Raw genomic sequence first — 18,807 nt, forward strand, 5'->3', positions numbered from 1 at the left:
AAGTCTACCGATCTATTAGGATGCCTCAGCTGTATACATCACTGCACTTCCACTTGACACCTATCATAATGATAAAAGGCTCGACTCACTGTGACCTTCTCTTGAATTTTCAAAACTTCTGTCACTCGATCTCTGCAGGTAAAGAGGACCCATTGCCGTCTCGGCTGTGCTACGGGAGGCTTTGGGAAGTTGAAATAGGAGAGCACTCATCTTGGGGTGGGCTTACTACTTAGATGCTTTCAGCAGTTATTCCCTTTGTACTTGGCTACCCCGCGTTACCGTACGCACGATAACTGGTACACCATAGGTGCGTCCTTCTCGGTCCTCTCGTACTAGGAAAATGTCCTCTTAATGCTCTAACGCCCATACCGGATATGGACCGAATTGTCTCACGACGTTCTGAACCCAGCTCACCTATCGCTTTAATGGGCGAACAACCCAACCCTTGGAATATACTACAGCTCCAGTTGGCGAAGAGCCGACATCAATGTGCCAAACCTTCCAGTAGATGTGAGCTATTGGGAAAGATCAGCCTATTATCCCTAGAGTAACTTTTATCCGTCGAACGACGACCCTTCCACTTGGCACCGTCGGATCACTAAGGCCAACTTTCGTCCTTGCTCGATGGATGGGTCTTGCAATCAAGCTCCCTTCTGCCTTTACACTCAATGCCCAATCTCCGTCTGGCCCAAGGAAACCTTTGCACGTCTCCGTTACCTTTTGAGAGGCCTACGCCCTATAGAAACTATCTACCTAAGACTGTCCATTGGCTCGTAGGTCCTGACACAAGGTTAGAATTCTAGCTCTTCCAGAGTGGTATCTCACTGATGGCTCGGGCCCCCCGGAAGGAGGCATTCTTCGCCTTCCACCTAAGCTACGCAGGAAAAGCCTAAAGCAAATCCCATGGAACAGTGTAGCTTCATAAAGTCTTTCTGTCTAAGTGCAGGTAGTCCAAATCTTCACAGACATTTCTATTTCACCGAGTTTTCTCCAAGATAGTGCCTAGATCGTTACACCTTTTGTGCGACTCGAAACTTACCCGACAAAGAATTTTGCTACCTTAGGACCGTTATTGTTACGATTGCCGTTCACCAGGGCTTCGGTTGTCGGCTACCTTGTCATCAGGTCACCAACTTCCTTAACCTTCCAGTATTGGGCAGGTGTCAGCCCCCATACATGGTCTTACGACTTTGCGAAGACCTGTGTTTTTGGTAAACAGTCACCCGGGCCTGGTCACTGCGACCCTTTTGTGAGGAGGCACCCTTTCTTCCGAAGTTACAGGGCTATTTTGCCGAGTTCCTTATAGATAGTTGTCTCATGCCTCTAGGTATTCTCTACCTATCCACCTGTGTCGATTTTGGGTATAGGTACCTTTTTGTTGAAGGTCGTTTGAACTTTTCCTAGGAGTATAGCATGGGTTACTTCAGCGCCGTAGCACCTGGTACTCGAACATTGGCTCAAGGCATTTTCTCTACCCCTTCTTACCTTGAAAAAGTAGGGGCACATTGCTCCTTGAACCGATAACCATCTTTCGGCTAACCTAGCCTCCTCCGTCTTTTAGGTCCAACAAGGGGTAGTACAGGAATATTCACCTGTTCTCCATCGACTACGCCTTTCGGCCTGATCTTAGGCTCTGACTCACCCTCTGTAGACGAGCCTTGAGGAGGAACCCTTGGGTTTTCGGGGGCATTGGATTCTCACCAATGTTTGTGTTGCTCAATCTGACATTCTTGCTTCCACTTCGTCTACTTCTGCTCATGCAGATGCTTCCCCCTAAGGCGAAACGTTCCCCTACTTGTACATTTTTACATCTCATAGCTTCGGTAGATCACTTAGCCCCGTTCATCTTCAACACAAGAGTGTTCGATCAGTGAGCTATTACGCACTCTTTCAAGAGTGGCTGCTTCTAGGAAAACCTCTTGGCTGCCTCTGCACCCCTACCTCCTTTATCACTGAGTGATCATTCAGGGGCCTTAGCTGGTGATTTGGGCTGTTACCTTCTCGACGATGAAGCTTATCCCCTATTGTCTCACTGGCCGACCTCAACCCCTATTATTTTGAGGTTATATCTAGTATTTAGAGTTTACCTCGATTTGGTACCGCTCTCGCAGCCCGCACCAAAACAGTGCTTTACCCCTAGAAATCCAGTCAACTACTACGCCTCAATACATTTTGGGGGAAACCAGCTAGCTTTGGGTTTTAGTGGCATTTCACTTCTAACCATAACTCATCCGCTGATTATTCAACATCAGTCAGTTCAAACCTCCATTTAGTTTCACCCAAGCTTCATCTTGGTCATGGAAAGATCACCCAGGTTCGGGTCCATAAGTAGTGACAATTGCCCTATGAAGGTTCGCTTTCACTACGGCTCTGGTGGGTTCCCTTAACCAAGCCATTGTCTATGAGTCACCGGCTCATTCTTCAATAGGCACGCGTTCAGAGCCCTGGGCTCCTCCTACTGCTTGGGAGCTTACAATTTCATGTTCTATTTCACTCTCCGATGGGGGTTCTTTTCACCCTTCCTTCACGGTACTACTTCGCTATCGATCACCTAGGAGTATTTAGTCTTACAAGGTAGTCCTTGCTGATTTATACGGGATTCCACGTGCCCCATGCTACTTGGGTTAGAGCGTAAGCTAGTGATGCTTTCGGCTATTGGACTATCGCCATCTAGGGTTCGGCACTTCACCGCTTCGCCTAGTAGCACGACGCTTTTATTGCTCTCCCACAACCCCGTCTTCACGGTTTAGGCTACTCCCATTTTGCTAGCCGCTACTACAGGAATCGCTTTTGCTTTCTTTTCCTTCTGCTAGTAAGATGTTTCAGTTCGCCAAGTTGTCTCTTGTCTGCCCATGGATTCAGCTGCAATTTGAAAGGTTGACCTATTCGGGAATCTCCAGATCTACACTTATTTTTAACTCCCCGAAGCATTTCGTCGCTTACTACACCCTTTCTCGTCTTTGCGTGCCTAAGTATCCACCATAAGCCTTTCCTTGTTTTAACATCGGCCTTAACTTTACTTTACTTTAATTTAAGGTTATGCCATCATAAGGTGCTGCTAAATGAAATAGAAGGATCTTATCAACGTCCATGAATGATAAATCATAGATGGAACTAACTACTGAATTGAAAAAATTGGGTACTATCATACAGCTTTATTTCGGCTAAATTTACGAGTTGGAGATAAGTAAACTCAAACAACTGACATCCGCCACAGGGTAAACCACTATCTCTAAGGTCCTCGACTGATTCTACCGTAGAGGCTAACGATAGACAATAACTCTCCCCCGAACACAGCTTACAACTTTCATCGTACTGTGCTCTCCAAAGAGTAACTCTTCTCAAAATCTTAAAAGGTGCTGAGTTGGAATCCCATTCTAACTAAGGATTCTTGTGGTTCTAGAGGATCCTGCTACAGGAAAACCAAGAACGGCAGAGAGCTTTCCCTCCTCCGACTCTTTGGACTTAAGAATGCTAGTTTTAAGAATGAGTGATTTCCCTTCTTCGACCTTTATTGCCCAACCTAAGAGCGGATAGCTAAAGTATTCCACTTATTGAACAGGGTTTTATGATTGGCCCGTGACCTCTAGATACCGAAGGCATCCTTGGGGTGCTCTCGTAGTTCCTACGGAGTGGAAACGATGGGGTTGGTCCATGGATTTTCCTTCATTTCGCCTCATTTCACTCAAAAGGTTGAAGGGAGATAGTGCATCAAGCTGTTCGCGAGGGCCAACTTGATTCTTTTCCCCAGGGATCCCAGATGGGGAAACCTAGAGGACTCGCCGACTCTAACTACCGTCCATGTACGATCCATACTAGATTTGACAAACCGCCCATTCTACCTCTTCTACGTTTTTGACAGCCCATCTGTGTCTCAATAGAGTCTTTCAGTGGCATGTTTTGGTCCTCTTCTCCATTACTTAGAAAAAGTGAGCCACTGGTTCAGGTACAAGATACTATCATTACCGCCTGGACAATTAAACATCCAACCCGTAGTCGCAACGACCCAATTGTAAGAGTGGGGCTCTACCAACTGAACTATATCCCCCGAGCCAAGTGGAGCATGCTTAAAGGAGTAAGATGCTTCTTTTATTCATTTCCTTGGCGCAGCTGGGCCATCTTGGACTTGAACCAGAGACCTCATCCGTGAAGTAAATCATCGCACCTACGGTTCAACCAATTGGGAGAGAATCAATAGATTCCTTTTCAGGAGTGATTCATCTATCCCGAATGCAACATACAACTCTCCATTGTACTGCACTCTCCAAGTGTGCTTGTTCCCCCATTCTTCCTTACCATGGCAAGTATTTGTGAAATAAGAAATAACTCCAATGAGAAGAACAAAAAAAAGAGCGTCTAGAGACCATTTTGGCCCAACCCTAAACACTCTAAGATCCTTTTTCGAACCTGCTCCCATTTTAAGTCAAGAGATAAATAAATATACACATCCTATTGCATTGATCGGGGGAGTTCGTAGTGACTAAGAGGGTCGAAGACCAAGAAGTAAATTATTTACCAGCCAAACATTCTTCTTACGGCTAAATCCGATCTCCTGGTCCCTGCGAAAAGGAAAACAAATTTCACGTTCTTCCTTTCGGGAAAGGAGGATTAGGAAAATCCTATTGATTGTAGCTTTCTCCAAACCTCCGGGAAAAGTATGAAAAAAAGGCTTGAATGGTACGATCCCTCCGTCACCCCAGAATGAAAGAGGCGATCTCATAGTTCTTGGTCTATAAAGATACGTTGTTAGGTCATTTTCCCATTGAGGCCGAACCTAAACTTGTACTCGAGAGATAGCTGTCCATACACTGATAAGGGATATATGGATTATCGAGAAGAGAGGAGCTGTAATGGTCCCCTCAGACCGCCTAGATCCCACGAGTGAATAGAAAGTTGGATATACATTGAATCTCACATGAATCGCCCCATCTATCCCCCTGAGGAGAAGTTTGGTTTCAAACTTAGATTCGAACAGGAGAAGTACGCCATGCTAATGTGCTTTGGATGATCCACATCTCAAGGTCAAGCGCTGATGCGCACATTAAACTATCCATGTGGTTGTGAGCCCTCACAACCCAGGTAGAACGACGAAATTATCAGGGGCTCATTCTATCACTGAGCTAATAGCCCGTCGTGTGGGCCTCCCACTGGGGCCCGCTATGCCAAAAGTGAGAGAAACCCCATCCATCTATTTCATTTTTAAGCCCCTATGTCACCACATGGGAGGGACCCGAAAGCGTAAAAGGGGATCCTATCAACTTGTTCCGATCTAGGATAATAAGCTCATGGGATTGGTCTTACTTCACCGTCGAGAAACGAAAAAAAGCTTCTATCTTCAAGTTTAATTCAGACGTAGCTTGCTTCTTTTTAGGTGTGAAGTAGTGTCAAATCAAAGTACCCAACAAGCATTAGCACTCATTTAAAAGAAGGTGATCCAGCCACATTTTCCAGTACGACTACCTTGTTACGACTTCACTCTAGTCACTAGCCCTGCCTTCGACATCCCCCTCTTTGCGGTTAAGGTAACGACTTCGGGCATGACCAGCTCCTATAGTGTGACAGGTGGTGTGTACAAGGCCCAGGAACGAATTCACGGCTGTATGGCTGACCGGCGATTACTAGCGATTCCGGCTTCATGCAGATGAGTTGCAGCCTCCAATCCAAACTGAGGACGGGTTTTTGGAGTTAGCTTACCCTCACGAGATTGCGACCCTTTGACCCGTTCATTGTAGCACATGTGTCGCCCAAGGCATAAGGGGCATGATGACTTGACGTTATCCTCACCTTCCTCTGGCTTATCACCAGCAGTCTGCTCAAAGTTCCCAAATCAATGGTGGCAACTAAACACGAGGGATACGTTCGTTGCGAGACTTAACCCAACACCTTACGGCATGAGAGCAGCCATGCACCACATGTGTCCACGTTCTTGAAAGTACCCCTCTCTTTCAAGAGGAGTGTGATATGTCAAGCCCTGGTAAGGTTCTTCGCTTTACATCGAATTAAACTACATGTTCCACCACTTATGCGGGCCCCCATCAATTCTTTTGAGTTTTATTCTTGCGAACGTACTCCCCAGGCGGGATACTTAACGCATTAGCTACAGCACTGCACGGGTCTATACGCACAGCGCCTAGTATCCATCGTTTACAGCTAGGACTACTGAGGTATCAATGTCAATGTCGGCCCAGCAAAGTGCTTTCGCCGCTGGTGTTCTTTTCGATCTCTATGTATTTCATCGTTCCACCAGATATTCTCTCTGCCTCTACCATACTCCAGCTTGGTAGTTTCCACCGCTTGTCCAGGGTTGAGCCCTAGGATTTGATGGCAGACTTAAAAAGTCACCTACAAACGCTTTATGCCCAATTATTCCAGATAACGCTTTCATCATCTGTATTACCGCGGCTGCTGGCATTGATTTAGCCGATGCTTATTCCCTAGATACCGTCATTACTTCTTCTCTGGAAAAAGAAGTTCACGACCTGTTGGCCTTCTAACTCTACGCGGTATTGCTCTGTCAAGCTTTCGCCTATTGCAAAAAATTCCCCACTACTGCCTCCCCTAGGAGTCTGGGCCGTGTCTCAGTCCTAGTGTAGTTGATCATCCTCTCGGACCAACTACTGATCATCGCCTTGGTAAGCTATTGCCTCACCAACTAGCTAATGAAACGTGAGACTCTCATCGGGCGAATTCCTCCTTTTACTCCTCAGCCTACGGGGTATTCGCAGTCGTTTCCAATTGTTGTTCCCCTCCCAAGCGTAGGTTCTTATGCGTTACTCACCCGTCCGCCACTGGAAACACCACTTCCCGTTCGACTTGCATGTGTTAAGCATGCCGCCAGTGTTCATCCTAAGCCAGGATCGATCTCTCCATGAGATTCATAGTTGCATTACTTATAGCTTCCTTGTTTGTAGACAAAGCCAGTTCAGAATTGTCTTTCATTCTAAGGCATAACTTGTATCCATGCACTTCATATTCGCCTGGACATCGCTCCTAGAAATATAGCCATCCCTACCCCCTCATGTCAATCCCACGAGCCTCTTATCCATTCTTATTCGATCATGACAGAGGGAAACGCAAAATAGAAAAACTCACATTGGGTTTAGAGATAATCAGGCTCGAACTGATGACTTCAACCACGTCAAGATGGCACTCTACCGTTGAGTTATATCCCTTCCCTGGCCCTATCAAGAAATAGAACTGACTAATCCTAAGTCAAAGGATCGAGAAACTCAACAACGCCACTATTCTTAAACAACTTAGAGCTAGGCTTTCCTTTCGCACTATTACGGATACGAAAATAATGGAAAAAGTTAGATTTAATTGTCAACTGCTCCTATCAGAAATAGCAGTAACTACGGATTTGAGCCATATACACATGGTTTCATAAAACCATATGATTCTTCTGATCTAAATCAAGCAGGTTTTACATGAAGAAGGTTTGCCTCAGCAAGTTCTACTCGATACGAGTAAGAGAAACGGTATTCTTAAAAAAATAGAGAAATCAAAACTAAGTCAAGATGATACGGATCAACACCTTCTTCTTGCGCCAAAGATCTTACCATTTTCGAAGGAACTGGAGTTACATCTATTTTCCAATTCCATTCAAGAGTTCTTATGTGTTTCACAACCCTCTAAAAGCCTAAAATTTTGACAAATTTCTTTTCTTTTCTTAGGAACACATACAAGATTCGTCCCTACAAACAGGATAATGGTAACCCCGCGATTAATTACATCATTTATAAAGTTCATAGTAATAGAAATACATGTCTTACCGAAATAGAATTTCTAACTTGCTATCCTCTTGCTTAGCAGGCAAGGATTTACCTCCGTGGAAAAGATGATTCATTCGGATCCGCATGAAATCCCAACTCTATTGCATTACCATAGCCCGTGTTGTATATTTGAAAGTGGTTGACCTCCTTGCTTCTCTCATGGTACAATCCTCTTTCCACTGAACCCCCTTTGTCCTCGGTCCATAGAGACAAAATAGAATGTAGGACTAGGAATGGCGCCAACAGTTAATCACGGAAGAAAAGACTCACTGAGTTAGGATCACTAACTGATACTAATCTAATACTAATAGATTAGAATACTAATCTAATACTAATAGAATAGAAAAAATATAATAGAAAATTCTAATATAATAGAAAGAAAAAGAACTGTCTTTTCTGTATACTTTCCCCGATTCCGTTGCTACCGCGGGATTTATGCAATCGATCGGATCATATAGATATCCCTTCAACACAACATAAGTCGTTGAAAGGATCTCGGAGACTCACCAAAGTACGAAAGCCAAGATCTTTGAAAAAATGGATTCCTATTCGATGAGTGCATAACCACATGGATAAGCTCACACTAACCCATCAATTTGGGATCCAACTCGGGATTTGCCTTGGGGGTATCAGTAAGGAAATGAAATGTAATAATATTGATTCACATAGGAGGAAAAGGTTCTCTATTTATTCAAATGTTGTACCTATGGGATAGGGATAGAGAAAGAGGAAAAACTGAATATTTCACATAGTGTTTTTGATCAAAAAATTAATCTGATTTATTTTGTACCCTTCGCTCAATGAGAAAATGGGTCATATTCTATAAGATCAAACCTATGAGACTTAGGGAATGATGGAAGGGAATAAAATTTTAAAAAAATAAATAAATAATAGGGGAAAAATAATATAAATAATAAATAAGTAAATAAAAATGAAGTAGAAGAACTCAGATTCCAAATGAACAAATTCAAACTTGAAAAGTATCTTTCTGATTCTTGAAGAATGAGGGGAAAGGGATTGATCGAGAAAGATCTCTTGTTCTTATTATAAGATCGTATGATTGGATTCGCAGAAGTTTGGTAAAAAAAATCTTCTATTTTGAAAATAATCAAAAATGGAAAGTGTTCAATTAGAACATGAAAACGTGATTGAATTTCTCCTAGTTACTCTTCGGGACAGAGTGGAAGAAGGAAGGAGATTCTCGAATGAGGAAAATGACCCAATGACTTCGAAAGAATTGAACAAGGATCCGTATGAGGTGAAAATCTCATGTAAGGTTCTATAGAGTGGTAGTAAGGGTGACTTATCTGTCAACTTTCCACTATCACCCCCAAAAAACCAAACTCTGCCTTACGTAAAGTTGCCAGAGTACGATTAATTGGGTTTGAAATCACTGCTTATATACCTGGTATTAGCCATAATTCACAAGAACTTTCTGTAGTTTTAGTAAAAGGGGGAAGAGTTAAGGATTTACCCGGTGTGAGATATCACATTATTCGAGGAACCTTAAATGCTGTCGGAGTAAAAGATTGTCAACAAGGGCGTTCTAGTGCGTTGTAAATTCTTATCCAAGACTTGTATCATTTGATGATGCCATGTGAATAGCTAGAAACATGTGAAGTGTATGGCTAACCCAATAACAAAAGTTTCGTAAGGGGACTAGAGCAGGCTACCATGAGACAAAATATTGTCCAAGGTCCAATATTGCAATAATTTCAAAGGTTTTCTCTGATTTTGTTTGTTTCAACAAATAATTTGATATGCCTTGACTCTTTTAGAATAGGTTAAGGTCAAATAGCAATGATTCGAATCACTTCTTTTTACACTATTTCAGAAACCCAAGGACTCAATCGTATAGATATATAAAATACAGGATTTTCAATCCTTGCAGGAAATGGAGGGAAACAAATATTCAATTTAAAGTGAGTAAACATAATTCCATACTCGATCTCATAAATACATATAGAATTATATAGAAAACCGTATTCGATGAAAGTCGTATGTACGGCTTGGAGGGAGATCTTTCATATCTTTCGAGATCCACCCTACAATATAGGGTCAAAAAGCCAAAATAAATGATTTTATCCCTTATAAAAAGAAAATAGATTCTTGAACCCCTTTCATGCTCATGTCACGTCGAGGTACTGCAGAAGAAAAAATTGAAAAATCTGATGCAATTTATCGTAATCAATTAGTTAACATGTTGGTTAACCGTATTCTGAAACAAGGAAAAAAATCATTGGCTTACCAAATTATCTATCAAGCCTTCAAAAAGATTCAACAAAAGACAGAAACAAATCCACTATCTATTTTACGTCAAGCAATACGTGGAGTAACTCCCGATATAGCAGTAAAAGCAAGACGTGTAGGCGGATCGACTTATAAAGGTCCCATTAAAATAGGATCCACACAAGGAAAAGCACTTGTCATTCATTGGTTATTAGGGGCATCCTGAAAACGTCCGGGTTGAAATATTTCGAATTAGTGGATGTTGCCAAAGGGAATGGCGATGCCATATGCAAAAAGGAAGAGACTTATAAAATGGAAATGGCAAATAGAGCTTTTGCAAATTTTCGTTAATCCATGAACATGATCGATATAGACACTTAGATTCATGGATTCATACATCTCGATCAAAAAAGAAGCCATAGAAAAAAATCAAAATTGATCGATATATTTCTCGAAACAAACGAAAAGGAAATGAAAGCTGAAACATAAATCATGGATCAACTAAGCCCTCTCGGGGACTTGCTTAAGAATAAGAAAGAGGAATCTCATGTAAATACCATGGAATAAGTTTTGATCCTATTCATGGGGATTCCGTAAATATTTCCATTCCAAAACTAGAAAGTTTGAAACAATTGGGATTTTTTTTGGAGATTGGATGCAGTTACTAATTTATGATCTGGCATGTACAGAATGAAAACTTCATTCTCGGTTCTACGAGAATTTTTGTGAAAGCCTTTCATTTGCTTCTCTTCGATGGAAGTTTTATGTTCCCAGAATGTATCCTAATTTTTGGCCTAATTCTTCTTCTGATGATTGATTCAACCTCTGATAAAAAATATATACCTTGGTTATATTTTATCTCTTCAACAAGTTTAGTAATGAGCATAACAGCCCTATTATGCCGATGGAGAGAAGTACCTATGATTAGCTTTTCAGGAAATTTTCAAACGAACAATTTCAACGAAATCTTTCAATTTCTTATTTTACTATGTTCAACTCTATGTATTACTCTACCCGTAGAGTACATTGAATGTACAGAAATGGCTATAGCAGAGTTATTTAAAAATAAATCTTCCGCTAGAGCATCTATCAAGTGCTCTATTCTATTTTTTAGCATTTTGAGAGTTATTTGACTTGAGTTATGAGAGCACAAATGTTTTTTTCCTCTTCTTTTTTTTTTTAAAAAGACGGGGTTAAAATTTCTAATTGATTTGCTGGTTTATGGATCTTTTTGACATTTTAATTCCATACATAGACATAACTTTTAATTAATCATTTTTTCTCAAGCCGTACGAGGAGAAAACTCCTTATACGTTTCTAGAAGGAGTATTATTTAAGTACATCTATCCCAATGAGCCGTTTATCGAATCGTTACAATTGATGTTCGATCCCGAAGAGAGGGAAGATATCTTCGAAAAGTGGGTTTTTATGATCTGATAAATAATCAAACCTATTTAAATGTTCCTACCATTCTTTATTTCCTTGAAAAAGGAGCTCAACCCACAACAACTGTTCATGATATTTTAAGGAAGGTGGGGTTTTTTTTACAGAACTTAGTCTTAATCAAACAAAATTCAATTAATGAAATCCAAAAAAGAGGGTGTGGATAATTCATATCTAGCTTTGTATAAATTTTTCTTTATTATTTCCTCCCCCCCACTTTTGGTCTATTCAAACTTTTATTTTAAAAAAATATTATTCGTATTTTTATTGCTTTGCTACTATAGAATATTGCTACTATAAAATATAGAATATCGTGTTCTATAACAACAAAACCTGATTTTATTGAGCCAATTTTATTGATAGAAAATAGAGAGAAAAAGATCAACAGAATAAATGAAGTAATTGCATTTAAATATTTACAAAACAACATAAAATAAGATAAAATAACATATAACATATAAAAGATAAAATATTAATAAAATTAAAAAAATGAATTCTTTTTTTTCATTGTATTTTTGTTGTCTTTTTTATATTCTTTATTCTTTTCTCAAATCTCAATATTTATATTCAAAAATTAAAATCATATTGACAACGATTGTATCGAACAAATATAATTTAATCATAGATAAATAGATTCATTTATCCTCGTTTGACACTTCACTTCATTCAAATAATGGGTTCTTTCTATGAATTTGTTGTGATAAAATAAGTTTTTTTTATTGTAATTGTATTGAAAAAAAATGGATAACAATGGAATGAATAAGACAGGAGGCGGTCCGCAAATTTTCACTTATTCTATTTCTATGGTTTTATCTGAGAATTTCGTGTCTTTTTTTTATTCCAATTTTTTCTAATTTCGTCTTTTGATTGCCTAGCACAATTCCATTTTTTTTATTTTGGTTGTATCCACATATTCTAATTTTTTTTCGGGTTGCTAACTCAATGGTAGAGTACTCAGCTTTTAAGTGCAACTAACATCTTTTACACATTTCTATGAAGAAAGGGATTCGTTCAGACCATCGGTAGAGTTTATAAGACCACGACTGATCCTGAAAGGAGTGGATGGAAAAAAGAGCATGTCGTAACAATGGAGAATTTTAAGAATCCTTTTCTTTTTCAGATCATTCTAAAAAAACCGTTTTTGAATTTTTGGTGCGGAACAAAAAAATGAATTGAATTCAAAGTTGGGTCGAGTGAATAAATGGATAGAGCTCTACGGCACCAATTATAGGGAAACAAAAAGTAACGAGTTCTTGTTCTCAATTTGAATGATTACTTGAGCTAATTAAACGTTAAAAAGAAATTAGTGCCTAATGTGGTAAAGGTTTTTCTCATGAGTAAATTATCGATTTTTTTATGAATCCTTATTATTATTATTATTATTAGGCATTCCCTTTATGGGTTAGCCATGAATGTGTAGAAGAAGCAGTATATTGATAAAGAAAAGATATTTTTTTTCGAAATCCAAAGAGCGATTGGGTTGAAAAAATAAAGGATTTCTAACCGTCTTCTTATCCTCTAATGAACATAAATCAATTAGATGGCAAAAGATAGGATAGAGAATCTGTTGATAAATCCGCCTGTCTCCGAGGTATCTATTCTTTTCTTACTATAATACATTGTTTTGACTGTATCGCACTATGTATCATTTAATAACCAAATAGATCCCATATCTTTGGTTCAAATCGAATTTGAAATGGAGGAATTTCAAGTATATTTAGAACTAAATAGATCCTGCCGACACGATTTCTTATACCCACTTATTTTTCGAGAGTATATTTATGCACTTACTCATGAGCATGGTTTAAATAAATCAATATTTTTTTTGAAAATCAGGGTTATGGTAATAAATTCAGTTCACTAATTGTGAAACGTTTAATTCTTCGAATGGATCAACAGAATCGTTTGATTAGTTCCGCTAATGATTCCAACCAAAATCTGGTTTTTGGACACAACAATAATTTGTATTCTCAAATGATAGCGGCAGGATTTGTAGTCATTGTGGAAATTCCATTTTCCTTACGATTAATATCTTACTCACAAGGGGCAGAAGCCGCAAAATCTCATAATTTACAATCAATTCATTCAATATTTCCTTTTTTAGAGGACAAATTCTCATATGTAAATTATGTGTTAGAGGCACTAATACCTCATCCCATCTATCTAGAAATCTAAGTTCAAGCCCTACGCTACTGGGTAAAATATGCTTCTTCTTTGCATTTATTACGGTTCTCTCTCTATGAGTATTGTAATTTGAAGAGTTTTACTACTCCAAAGAAATCTATTTCGATTTTTAATCCAAGATTATTCTTGTTCCTGTATAATTCTCATACATGTGAATATGAATCCATTTTCCTTTTTCTCCGTAATCAATACGAATCTATTTTCCTTTTTCTCCGTAATCAATCTTCTCATTTATGATCAACATCTTCTAGAGTCTTCTTGAATGAATTTTTTTCTATGGAAAAATAAAGTATCTTGGCGAAGTCTTTTATAACGATTTTCAGAACAACCTATGGTTGTTCAAAGACCCTTTCATACATTTTATTAGGTGTCAAGGAAAGTCAATTCTGGCCTCAAAGGATACGTCTCTTCTGATCAATAAGTGAAAATATTACTTTGTCGATTTATGGCAATATTATTTTTACATGTGGTCTCAATCAAGAAGAATCCGTATAAATCAATTATCTAAATACTCTCTCGACTTTCTGGGCTATCTTTCAAGTGTGCGATTAAATCCTTTAGTGCTACGGAGTCAAATGCTAGAAAATTCATTTCTAATAGATAATGCTATGAAGTCGTTGGATACAAGAATTCCAATTATTTCGCTCATTGGATCATTGTCTAAGGCGAAATTTTGTAACACATTAGGGCACCCCATTAGTAAGCCGATGTGGGTCGATTCCCTTAATGTTGATATTCTTGACCAATTTGTGCATATATCTAGAAATCTTTCTCATTATCACAGTGGATCTTCAAAAAAAAAGTTTGTATCGAATAAAATATATACTTCGGTTTTCTTGTGTTAAAAATTTGGCACGTAAACACAAAAGTACTGTCCGTGCTTTTTTGAAAAAAATTAGGTTCGGAATTTTTAGAAGAATTCTTTATGGAAACGGAAGAAGAACATGTTTTTTCTTTGATCTTCCCAAGAGGTTTTTTTGCTTTGCGAAAGTTCTATAGGGGACGAATTTAGTATTTGGATATTATTTGTATCAATGCTCTGGTCAGTCATTCATGATTGGTTATGAAATTATGTAAATTCAATTACAATAAAAATGAGAATTTTCTGAAATGATGAAGAGATAACAAACGAATTTATTCATTTCTAGTATTAAATGTTTAGGCAGTAAGAATAAGAGGGGATTGGCCGAGTATTTTACTTTTTTTAGAGTCCTATTTAGGGAATAAATAGGGTTTTAGATGGATACATAGAGAAAGCCGTGTGCAATGAAAAATGCAAGCACGGTTTGGGGAGGGATTTTTCATTCTTTAACTTTTAAATTAGAATTTATTTAATTTAAACAAGGAAATTATCTACTCCATCTGACTAGTTTCGAGTTCAAGTCCCGGGCAACCCATTTTTATTATCATATCGAAATGTTATTCCTATTTATTATAATATCAAAACACTATTCCTAATAGAAGATAGGGATGATTTGGATATATATCATATGTATATAAATCCGTATTTTCTTTTTCTAACTTAAGAAAAAAAGAGATAAATCTAGATACGATCCTAGATGTATATTTTCTATTTGATATTGGTTCACACGGGTATATAAGTCATGTTATTCTGTTGAATAACAAGCCTTCAATTATCTAGTTTTAGATAATTTGTGTGCTTGGGAGTCCCTGATGATTAAATAAACCAAGATTTTACCATGACTGCAATTTTAGAGAGACACGAAAGCGAAATCCTATGGGTCGCTTCAGAATCGGATAACCAAAGACCGAAAACCGTCTTTACATCGGATGGTTTGGTGTTTTGATGATCCTACCTTGTTAACCTCAACTTCGTATTTATTGTCGCATTCATTCTTTGCTCCTCCAAGAGATCTTGATGGTATTCGTGAACCTGCTTCGGATCTCTACTTTACGGAAACAATATTATTTCTAGTGCCATTATTCCTACTTCGCAGCTATAGGTTTGCACTTTTACCCGATCTGGGAAGCGGCATCTGTTGATGAATGGTTATACAATGGCGGTCCTTATGAGTTAATTGTTTTACATTTCTTACTTGGTGTAGCTTGTTACATGGGTCGTGAGTGGGAACTTAGTTTCCGTCTGGGTATGCGCTCTTGGGTCGATGTTGCATATTCACTCCTGCAGTAGTCGCTCACTGCTTTCTTGATCTATCTAATTGGTCAAGGAAGTTTTTCTGATGGTATGCCCCTAGGAATCTCTGGCACTTTCAACTTCATGATTGTATTCCAGGCTGAACACAACATCCTTATGCATCCATTTTACATATTAGGTGTAGTTGGTGTATTCGACGGCTCCCTATTCAGTGCTATGCATGGTTCTTTGGTAACCTCTAGTTTGATCAAGGAAACCACAGAAAATGAATCTGCTAATGAAGGTTATAGATTCGGTCAAGAGGAAGAAACTTATAATATCGTAGCTGCTCTTGGTTATTTTGGCCGATTGATCTTTCAATATGCTAGTTTCAACAATTCTCGTTCTTTACATTTCTTCTTAGCTGCTTGGCCTGTAGTAGGTATCTGGTCCATCGCTTTAGCTATTAGCACTATGGCTTTCAACCAAAACGGTTTCAATTTTAACCAATCTGTATTTGATAGTCAAGGTCGTGTAATTAATACCTGGGCTGATATTATTAACCGTGCTAACCTTGGTATGAAAGTTATGCATGAACGAAAAGCTCATAACTACCCTCTAGACCTAGCTGATATTAAAGCTCCATCAACAAATGGATAAGACTTTGGTTTTAATGTATACGAGTTTTTGAAAATAAGGGAGCAATAACCACTTTCTTGTTCTAGCAAGAGTGTTGGTATTGCTCATTTATTTCGATTTACTGGTCTTTCTTTTCTTTACTTTACCTTTTTTTTACTTTTTATAAAAAAATATATAAATATATAAAAGAAATAAGTAAAAAAGCTCTTACCAAAATTTTGTAAAGTTTTTATTTTAGGTTAAAAATAAAATATAGATATTGGAATTTTTTATATATTAGATCTCAGAAATAAGATAAAGAAAAGAATGATGACTGATAGAAATAGAAATCGTTGCAATTTGTATCTGAAATATTTAAACAAGTAAACAAAAATACTATAGAGTATAGTAATTGTATGGTGGCGGATGTAGCCAAGTGGATGAAGGCAGTGGATTGTGAATCCACCATGTGCGGGTTCAATTCTCGTCGTTCGCCCATGTCATTTTTTTAATAAATGATTTGCTACAAAAGGATTTTTTTTAGTGAACGTGCCATTTTTTTTACTTTAAAAATATATATATTTTTGTAAATTTGTAAAGACGAAGAAAGAAATAATCTCTCATGTTTACTCCGTCGACGAAGAATCAAATTATCACTATATTTATTCCTTTTTCTACTTCTTCTTCCAAGTGCAGGATAACCCCAAGTGGTTATGGGTTTTTTCTACCAGTTGGGGCCCTCTCTTTACCACCCCCATGGGGATGGTCTAAAGGGTTCATAACTACTCCTCTTACTACAGGATGCTTACCTAGCCAACATTTAGATCCGACTCTACCCAAACTTTTCTAGTTCACCCCAACATTCCCCACTTGTCCGACAGTTGCTTAGCAGTTTTTGGATATCAAACGGACCTCCCCAGAATGTAATTTTAATGTGGCTAATTTCCCTCCCTTGCAATCAGTTTCGCAACAGCACCCGCTGCTCTAACTAATTGTCCACCCCTTCCAAGTGTGATTTCTATGTCATGTATGGTCGTGCCTAAGGGCATATCGTTTGAAGTAGATTCTTCTTTTTGACAGATCAATCAAAACCCCTTCCCAACCTGTACAAGCTTCTTCCAAAGCATACGACTTTTTAGATGTAGATGATGATATCTATACAGATGGATTCGTATAATTCTTATATATTGTACAATGAAGTACCACGTGATTGGATATATTGGAATCCAAATCTATCGAACCACTCATGTTATGATCTTCTACATCCTAAGTCATCCCGTTCCGTCATCTAGCTTATGTTCTTCATGTAGCATTCAGACTGAATGAGTCTATGAAATTATGTCGATACTTCCACATATTATTATGGGTAATGTAGGAGACATATCTATTTTTCCCCTGAGGAATCTTTCGAATTACCACTACTTAGCTTTCAATTCACTTCTGACCATCAAATAAAATATGAATAACCCATCATCCTCTCTTTGAAACAAGGGGTGCTTCTGGTTCTGTCAGTACTTGAAACAATTTTGTCTTTTCAATAATACTATATCTCCAGAGTCAATAATTTTATATGAGGAACTACTGAACTCAATCACTTGCTGCCATTACTCTTCAGTTTTCTATTGAGGTATATCTTGTAGAGGTTCTCAAATTGGATCAGTGATTGATTTTTTTGTTTCGTCGTAAACCTAATTGGTTCTTTCCAATTATGTAAATCAATAGTTCAAACCGCACTCAAAGGTAGGGCATTTCCCATTTTTATAGGAACTTCTGTACTAGAAACAATGGTATCTCCAATTATAGCCCCTTTGAATGTAAAATATATCTCTTCTCAGCATCCCCATAGTGTGTGAGAAAAATGTATGCATTTCAATTAGGATCGTATTCTATGGTTACGATTCTACCATATATGTCTTTTTCATTTCATCGAAAATCAATTTTACGGTATAGACGCTTATGACCTCCCCCTCTCTGCCTTGGGTAATGATTCCTCTGGCATTACGACCTTTACCACAACGATGCTATCTATAGATTAAATTATTTCGTGGATTGGATTTCACTTGACTGTCTATGGCTCCATTGCGTGTGCCCGGGGTAGAAGTTTTGTATAAATGTATCGCCATGCTATTAAGTATTTTGATGTAAGTCCTTTTAGTTCTAAGAGGTGGAATAGAATAACCCGATTGAAGCGTAATGATCATACGCCTGTAATGCATTGTATGTCCCATAATAGGTCCCATTCTTCTATCCTTTTCGGGTACTCGATGACTATCCATAGCTATTACCTTGACACCAAAGAAGAGTTCGACCCAATGCTTTATTTTTGTACTAGTTGATTCAGATTCGACATTAGAAGTATATTGATTTTTCACCAATAACCGAATACTTTTGTCTGTAACTACTACATATTTGATTCCACACCAATTCATATGTTATGATATGAATGCTAATTCTTCCCTATGAGTT

General features: G+C 38.4%; 3 pseudogenes; 2 read left to right on the plus strand and 1 right to left on the minus strand.

Annotated features, from left to right (window-relative positions):
• Positions 1–3,377: 3,377 nt before the first annotated feature.
• Positions 3,378–6,412, minus strand: LOC105795933 (uncharacterized; annotated as a pseudogene).
• Positions 6,413–12,383: 5,971 nt separating this feature from the next.
• Positions 12,384–14,708, plus strand: LOC128039827 (maturase K-like; annotated as a pseudogene).
• A 551-nt stretch (positions 14,709–15,259) lies between these two features.
• Positions 15,260–16,383, plus strand: LOC128039828 (photosystem II protein D1-like; annotated as a pseudogene).
• Positions 16,384–18,807: the final 2,424 nt, after the last annotated feature.

The sequence above is a fragment of the Gossypium raimondii genome, chromosome 3, assembly GCF_025698545.1.
Source record: "Gossypium raimondii isolate GPD5lz chromosome 3, ASM2569854v1, whole genome shotgun sequence".
NCBI classification, from domain to species: Eukaryota; Viridiplantae; Streptophyta; class Magnoliopsida; order Malvales; family Malvaceae; genus Gossypium; species Gossypium raimondii.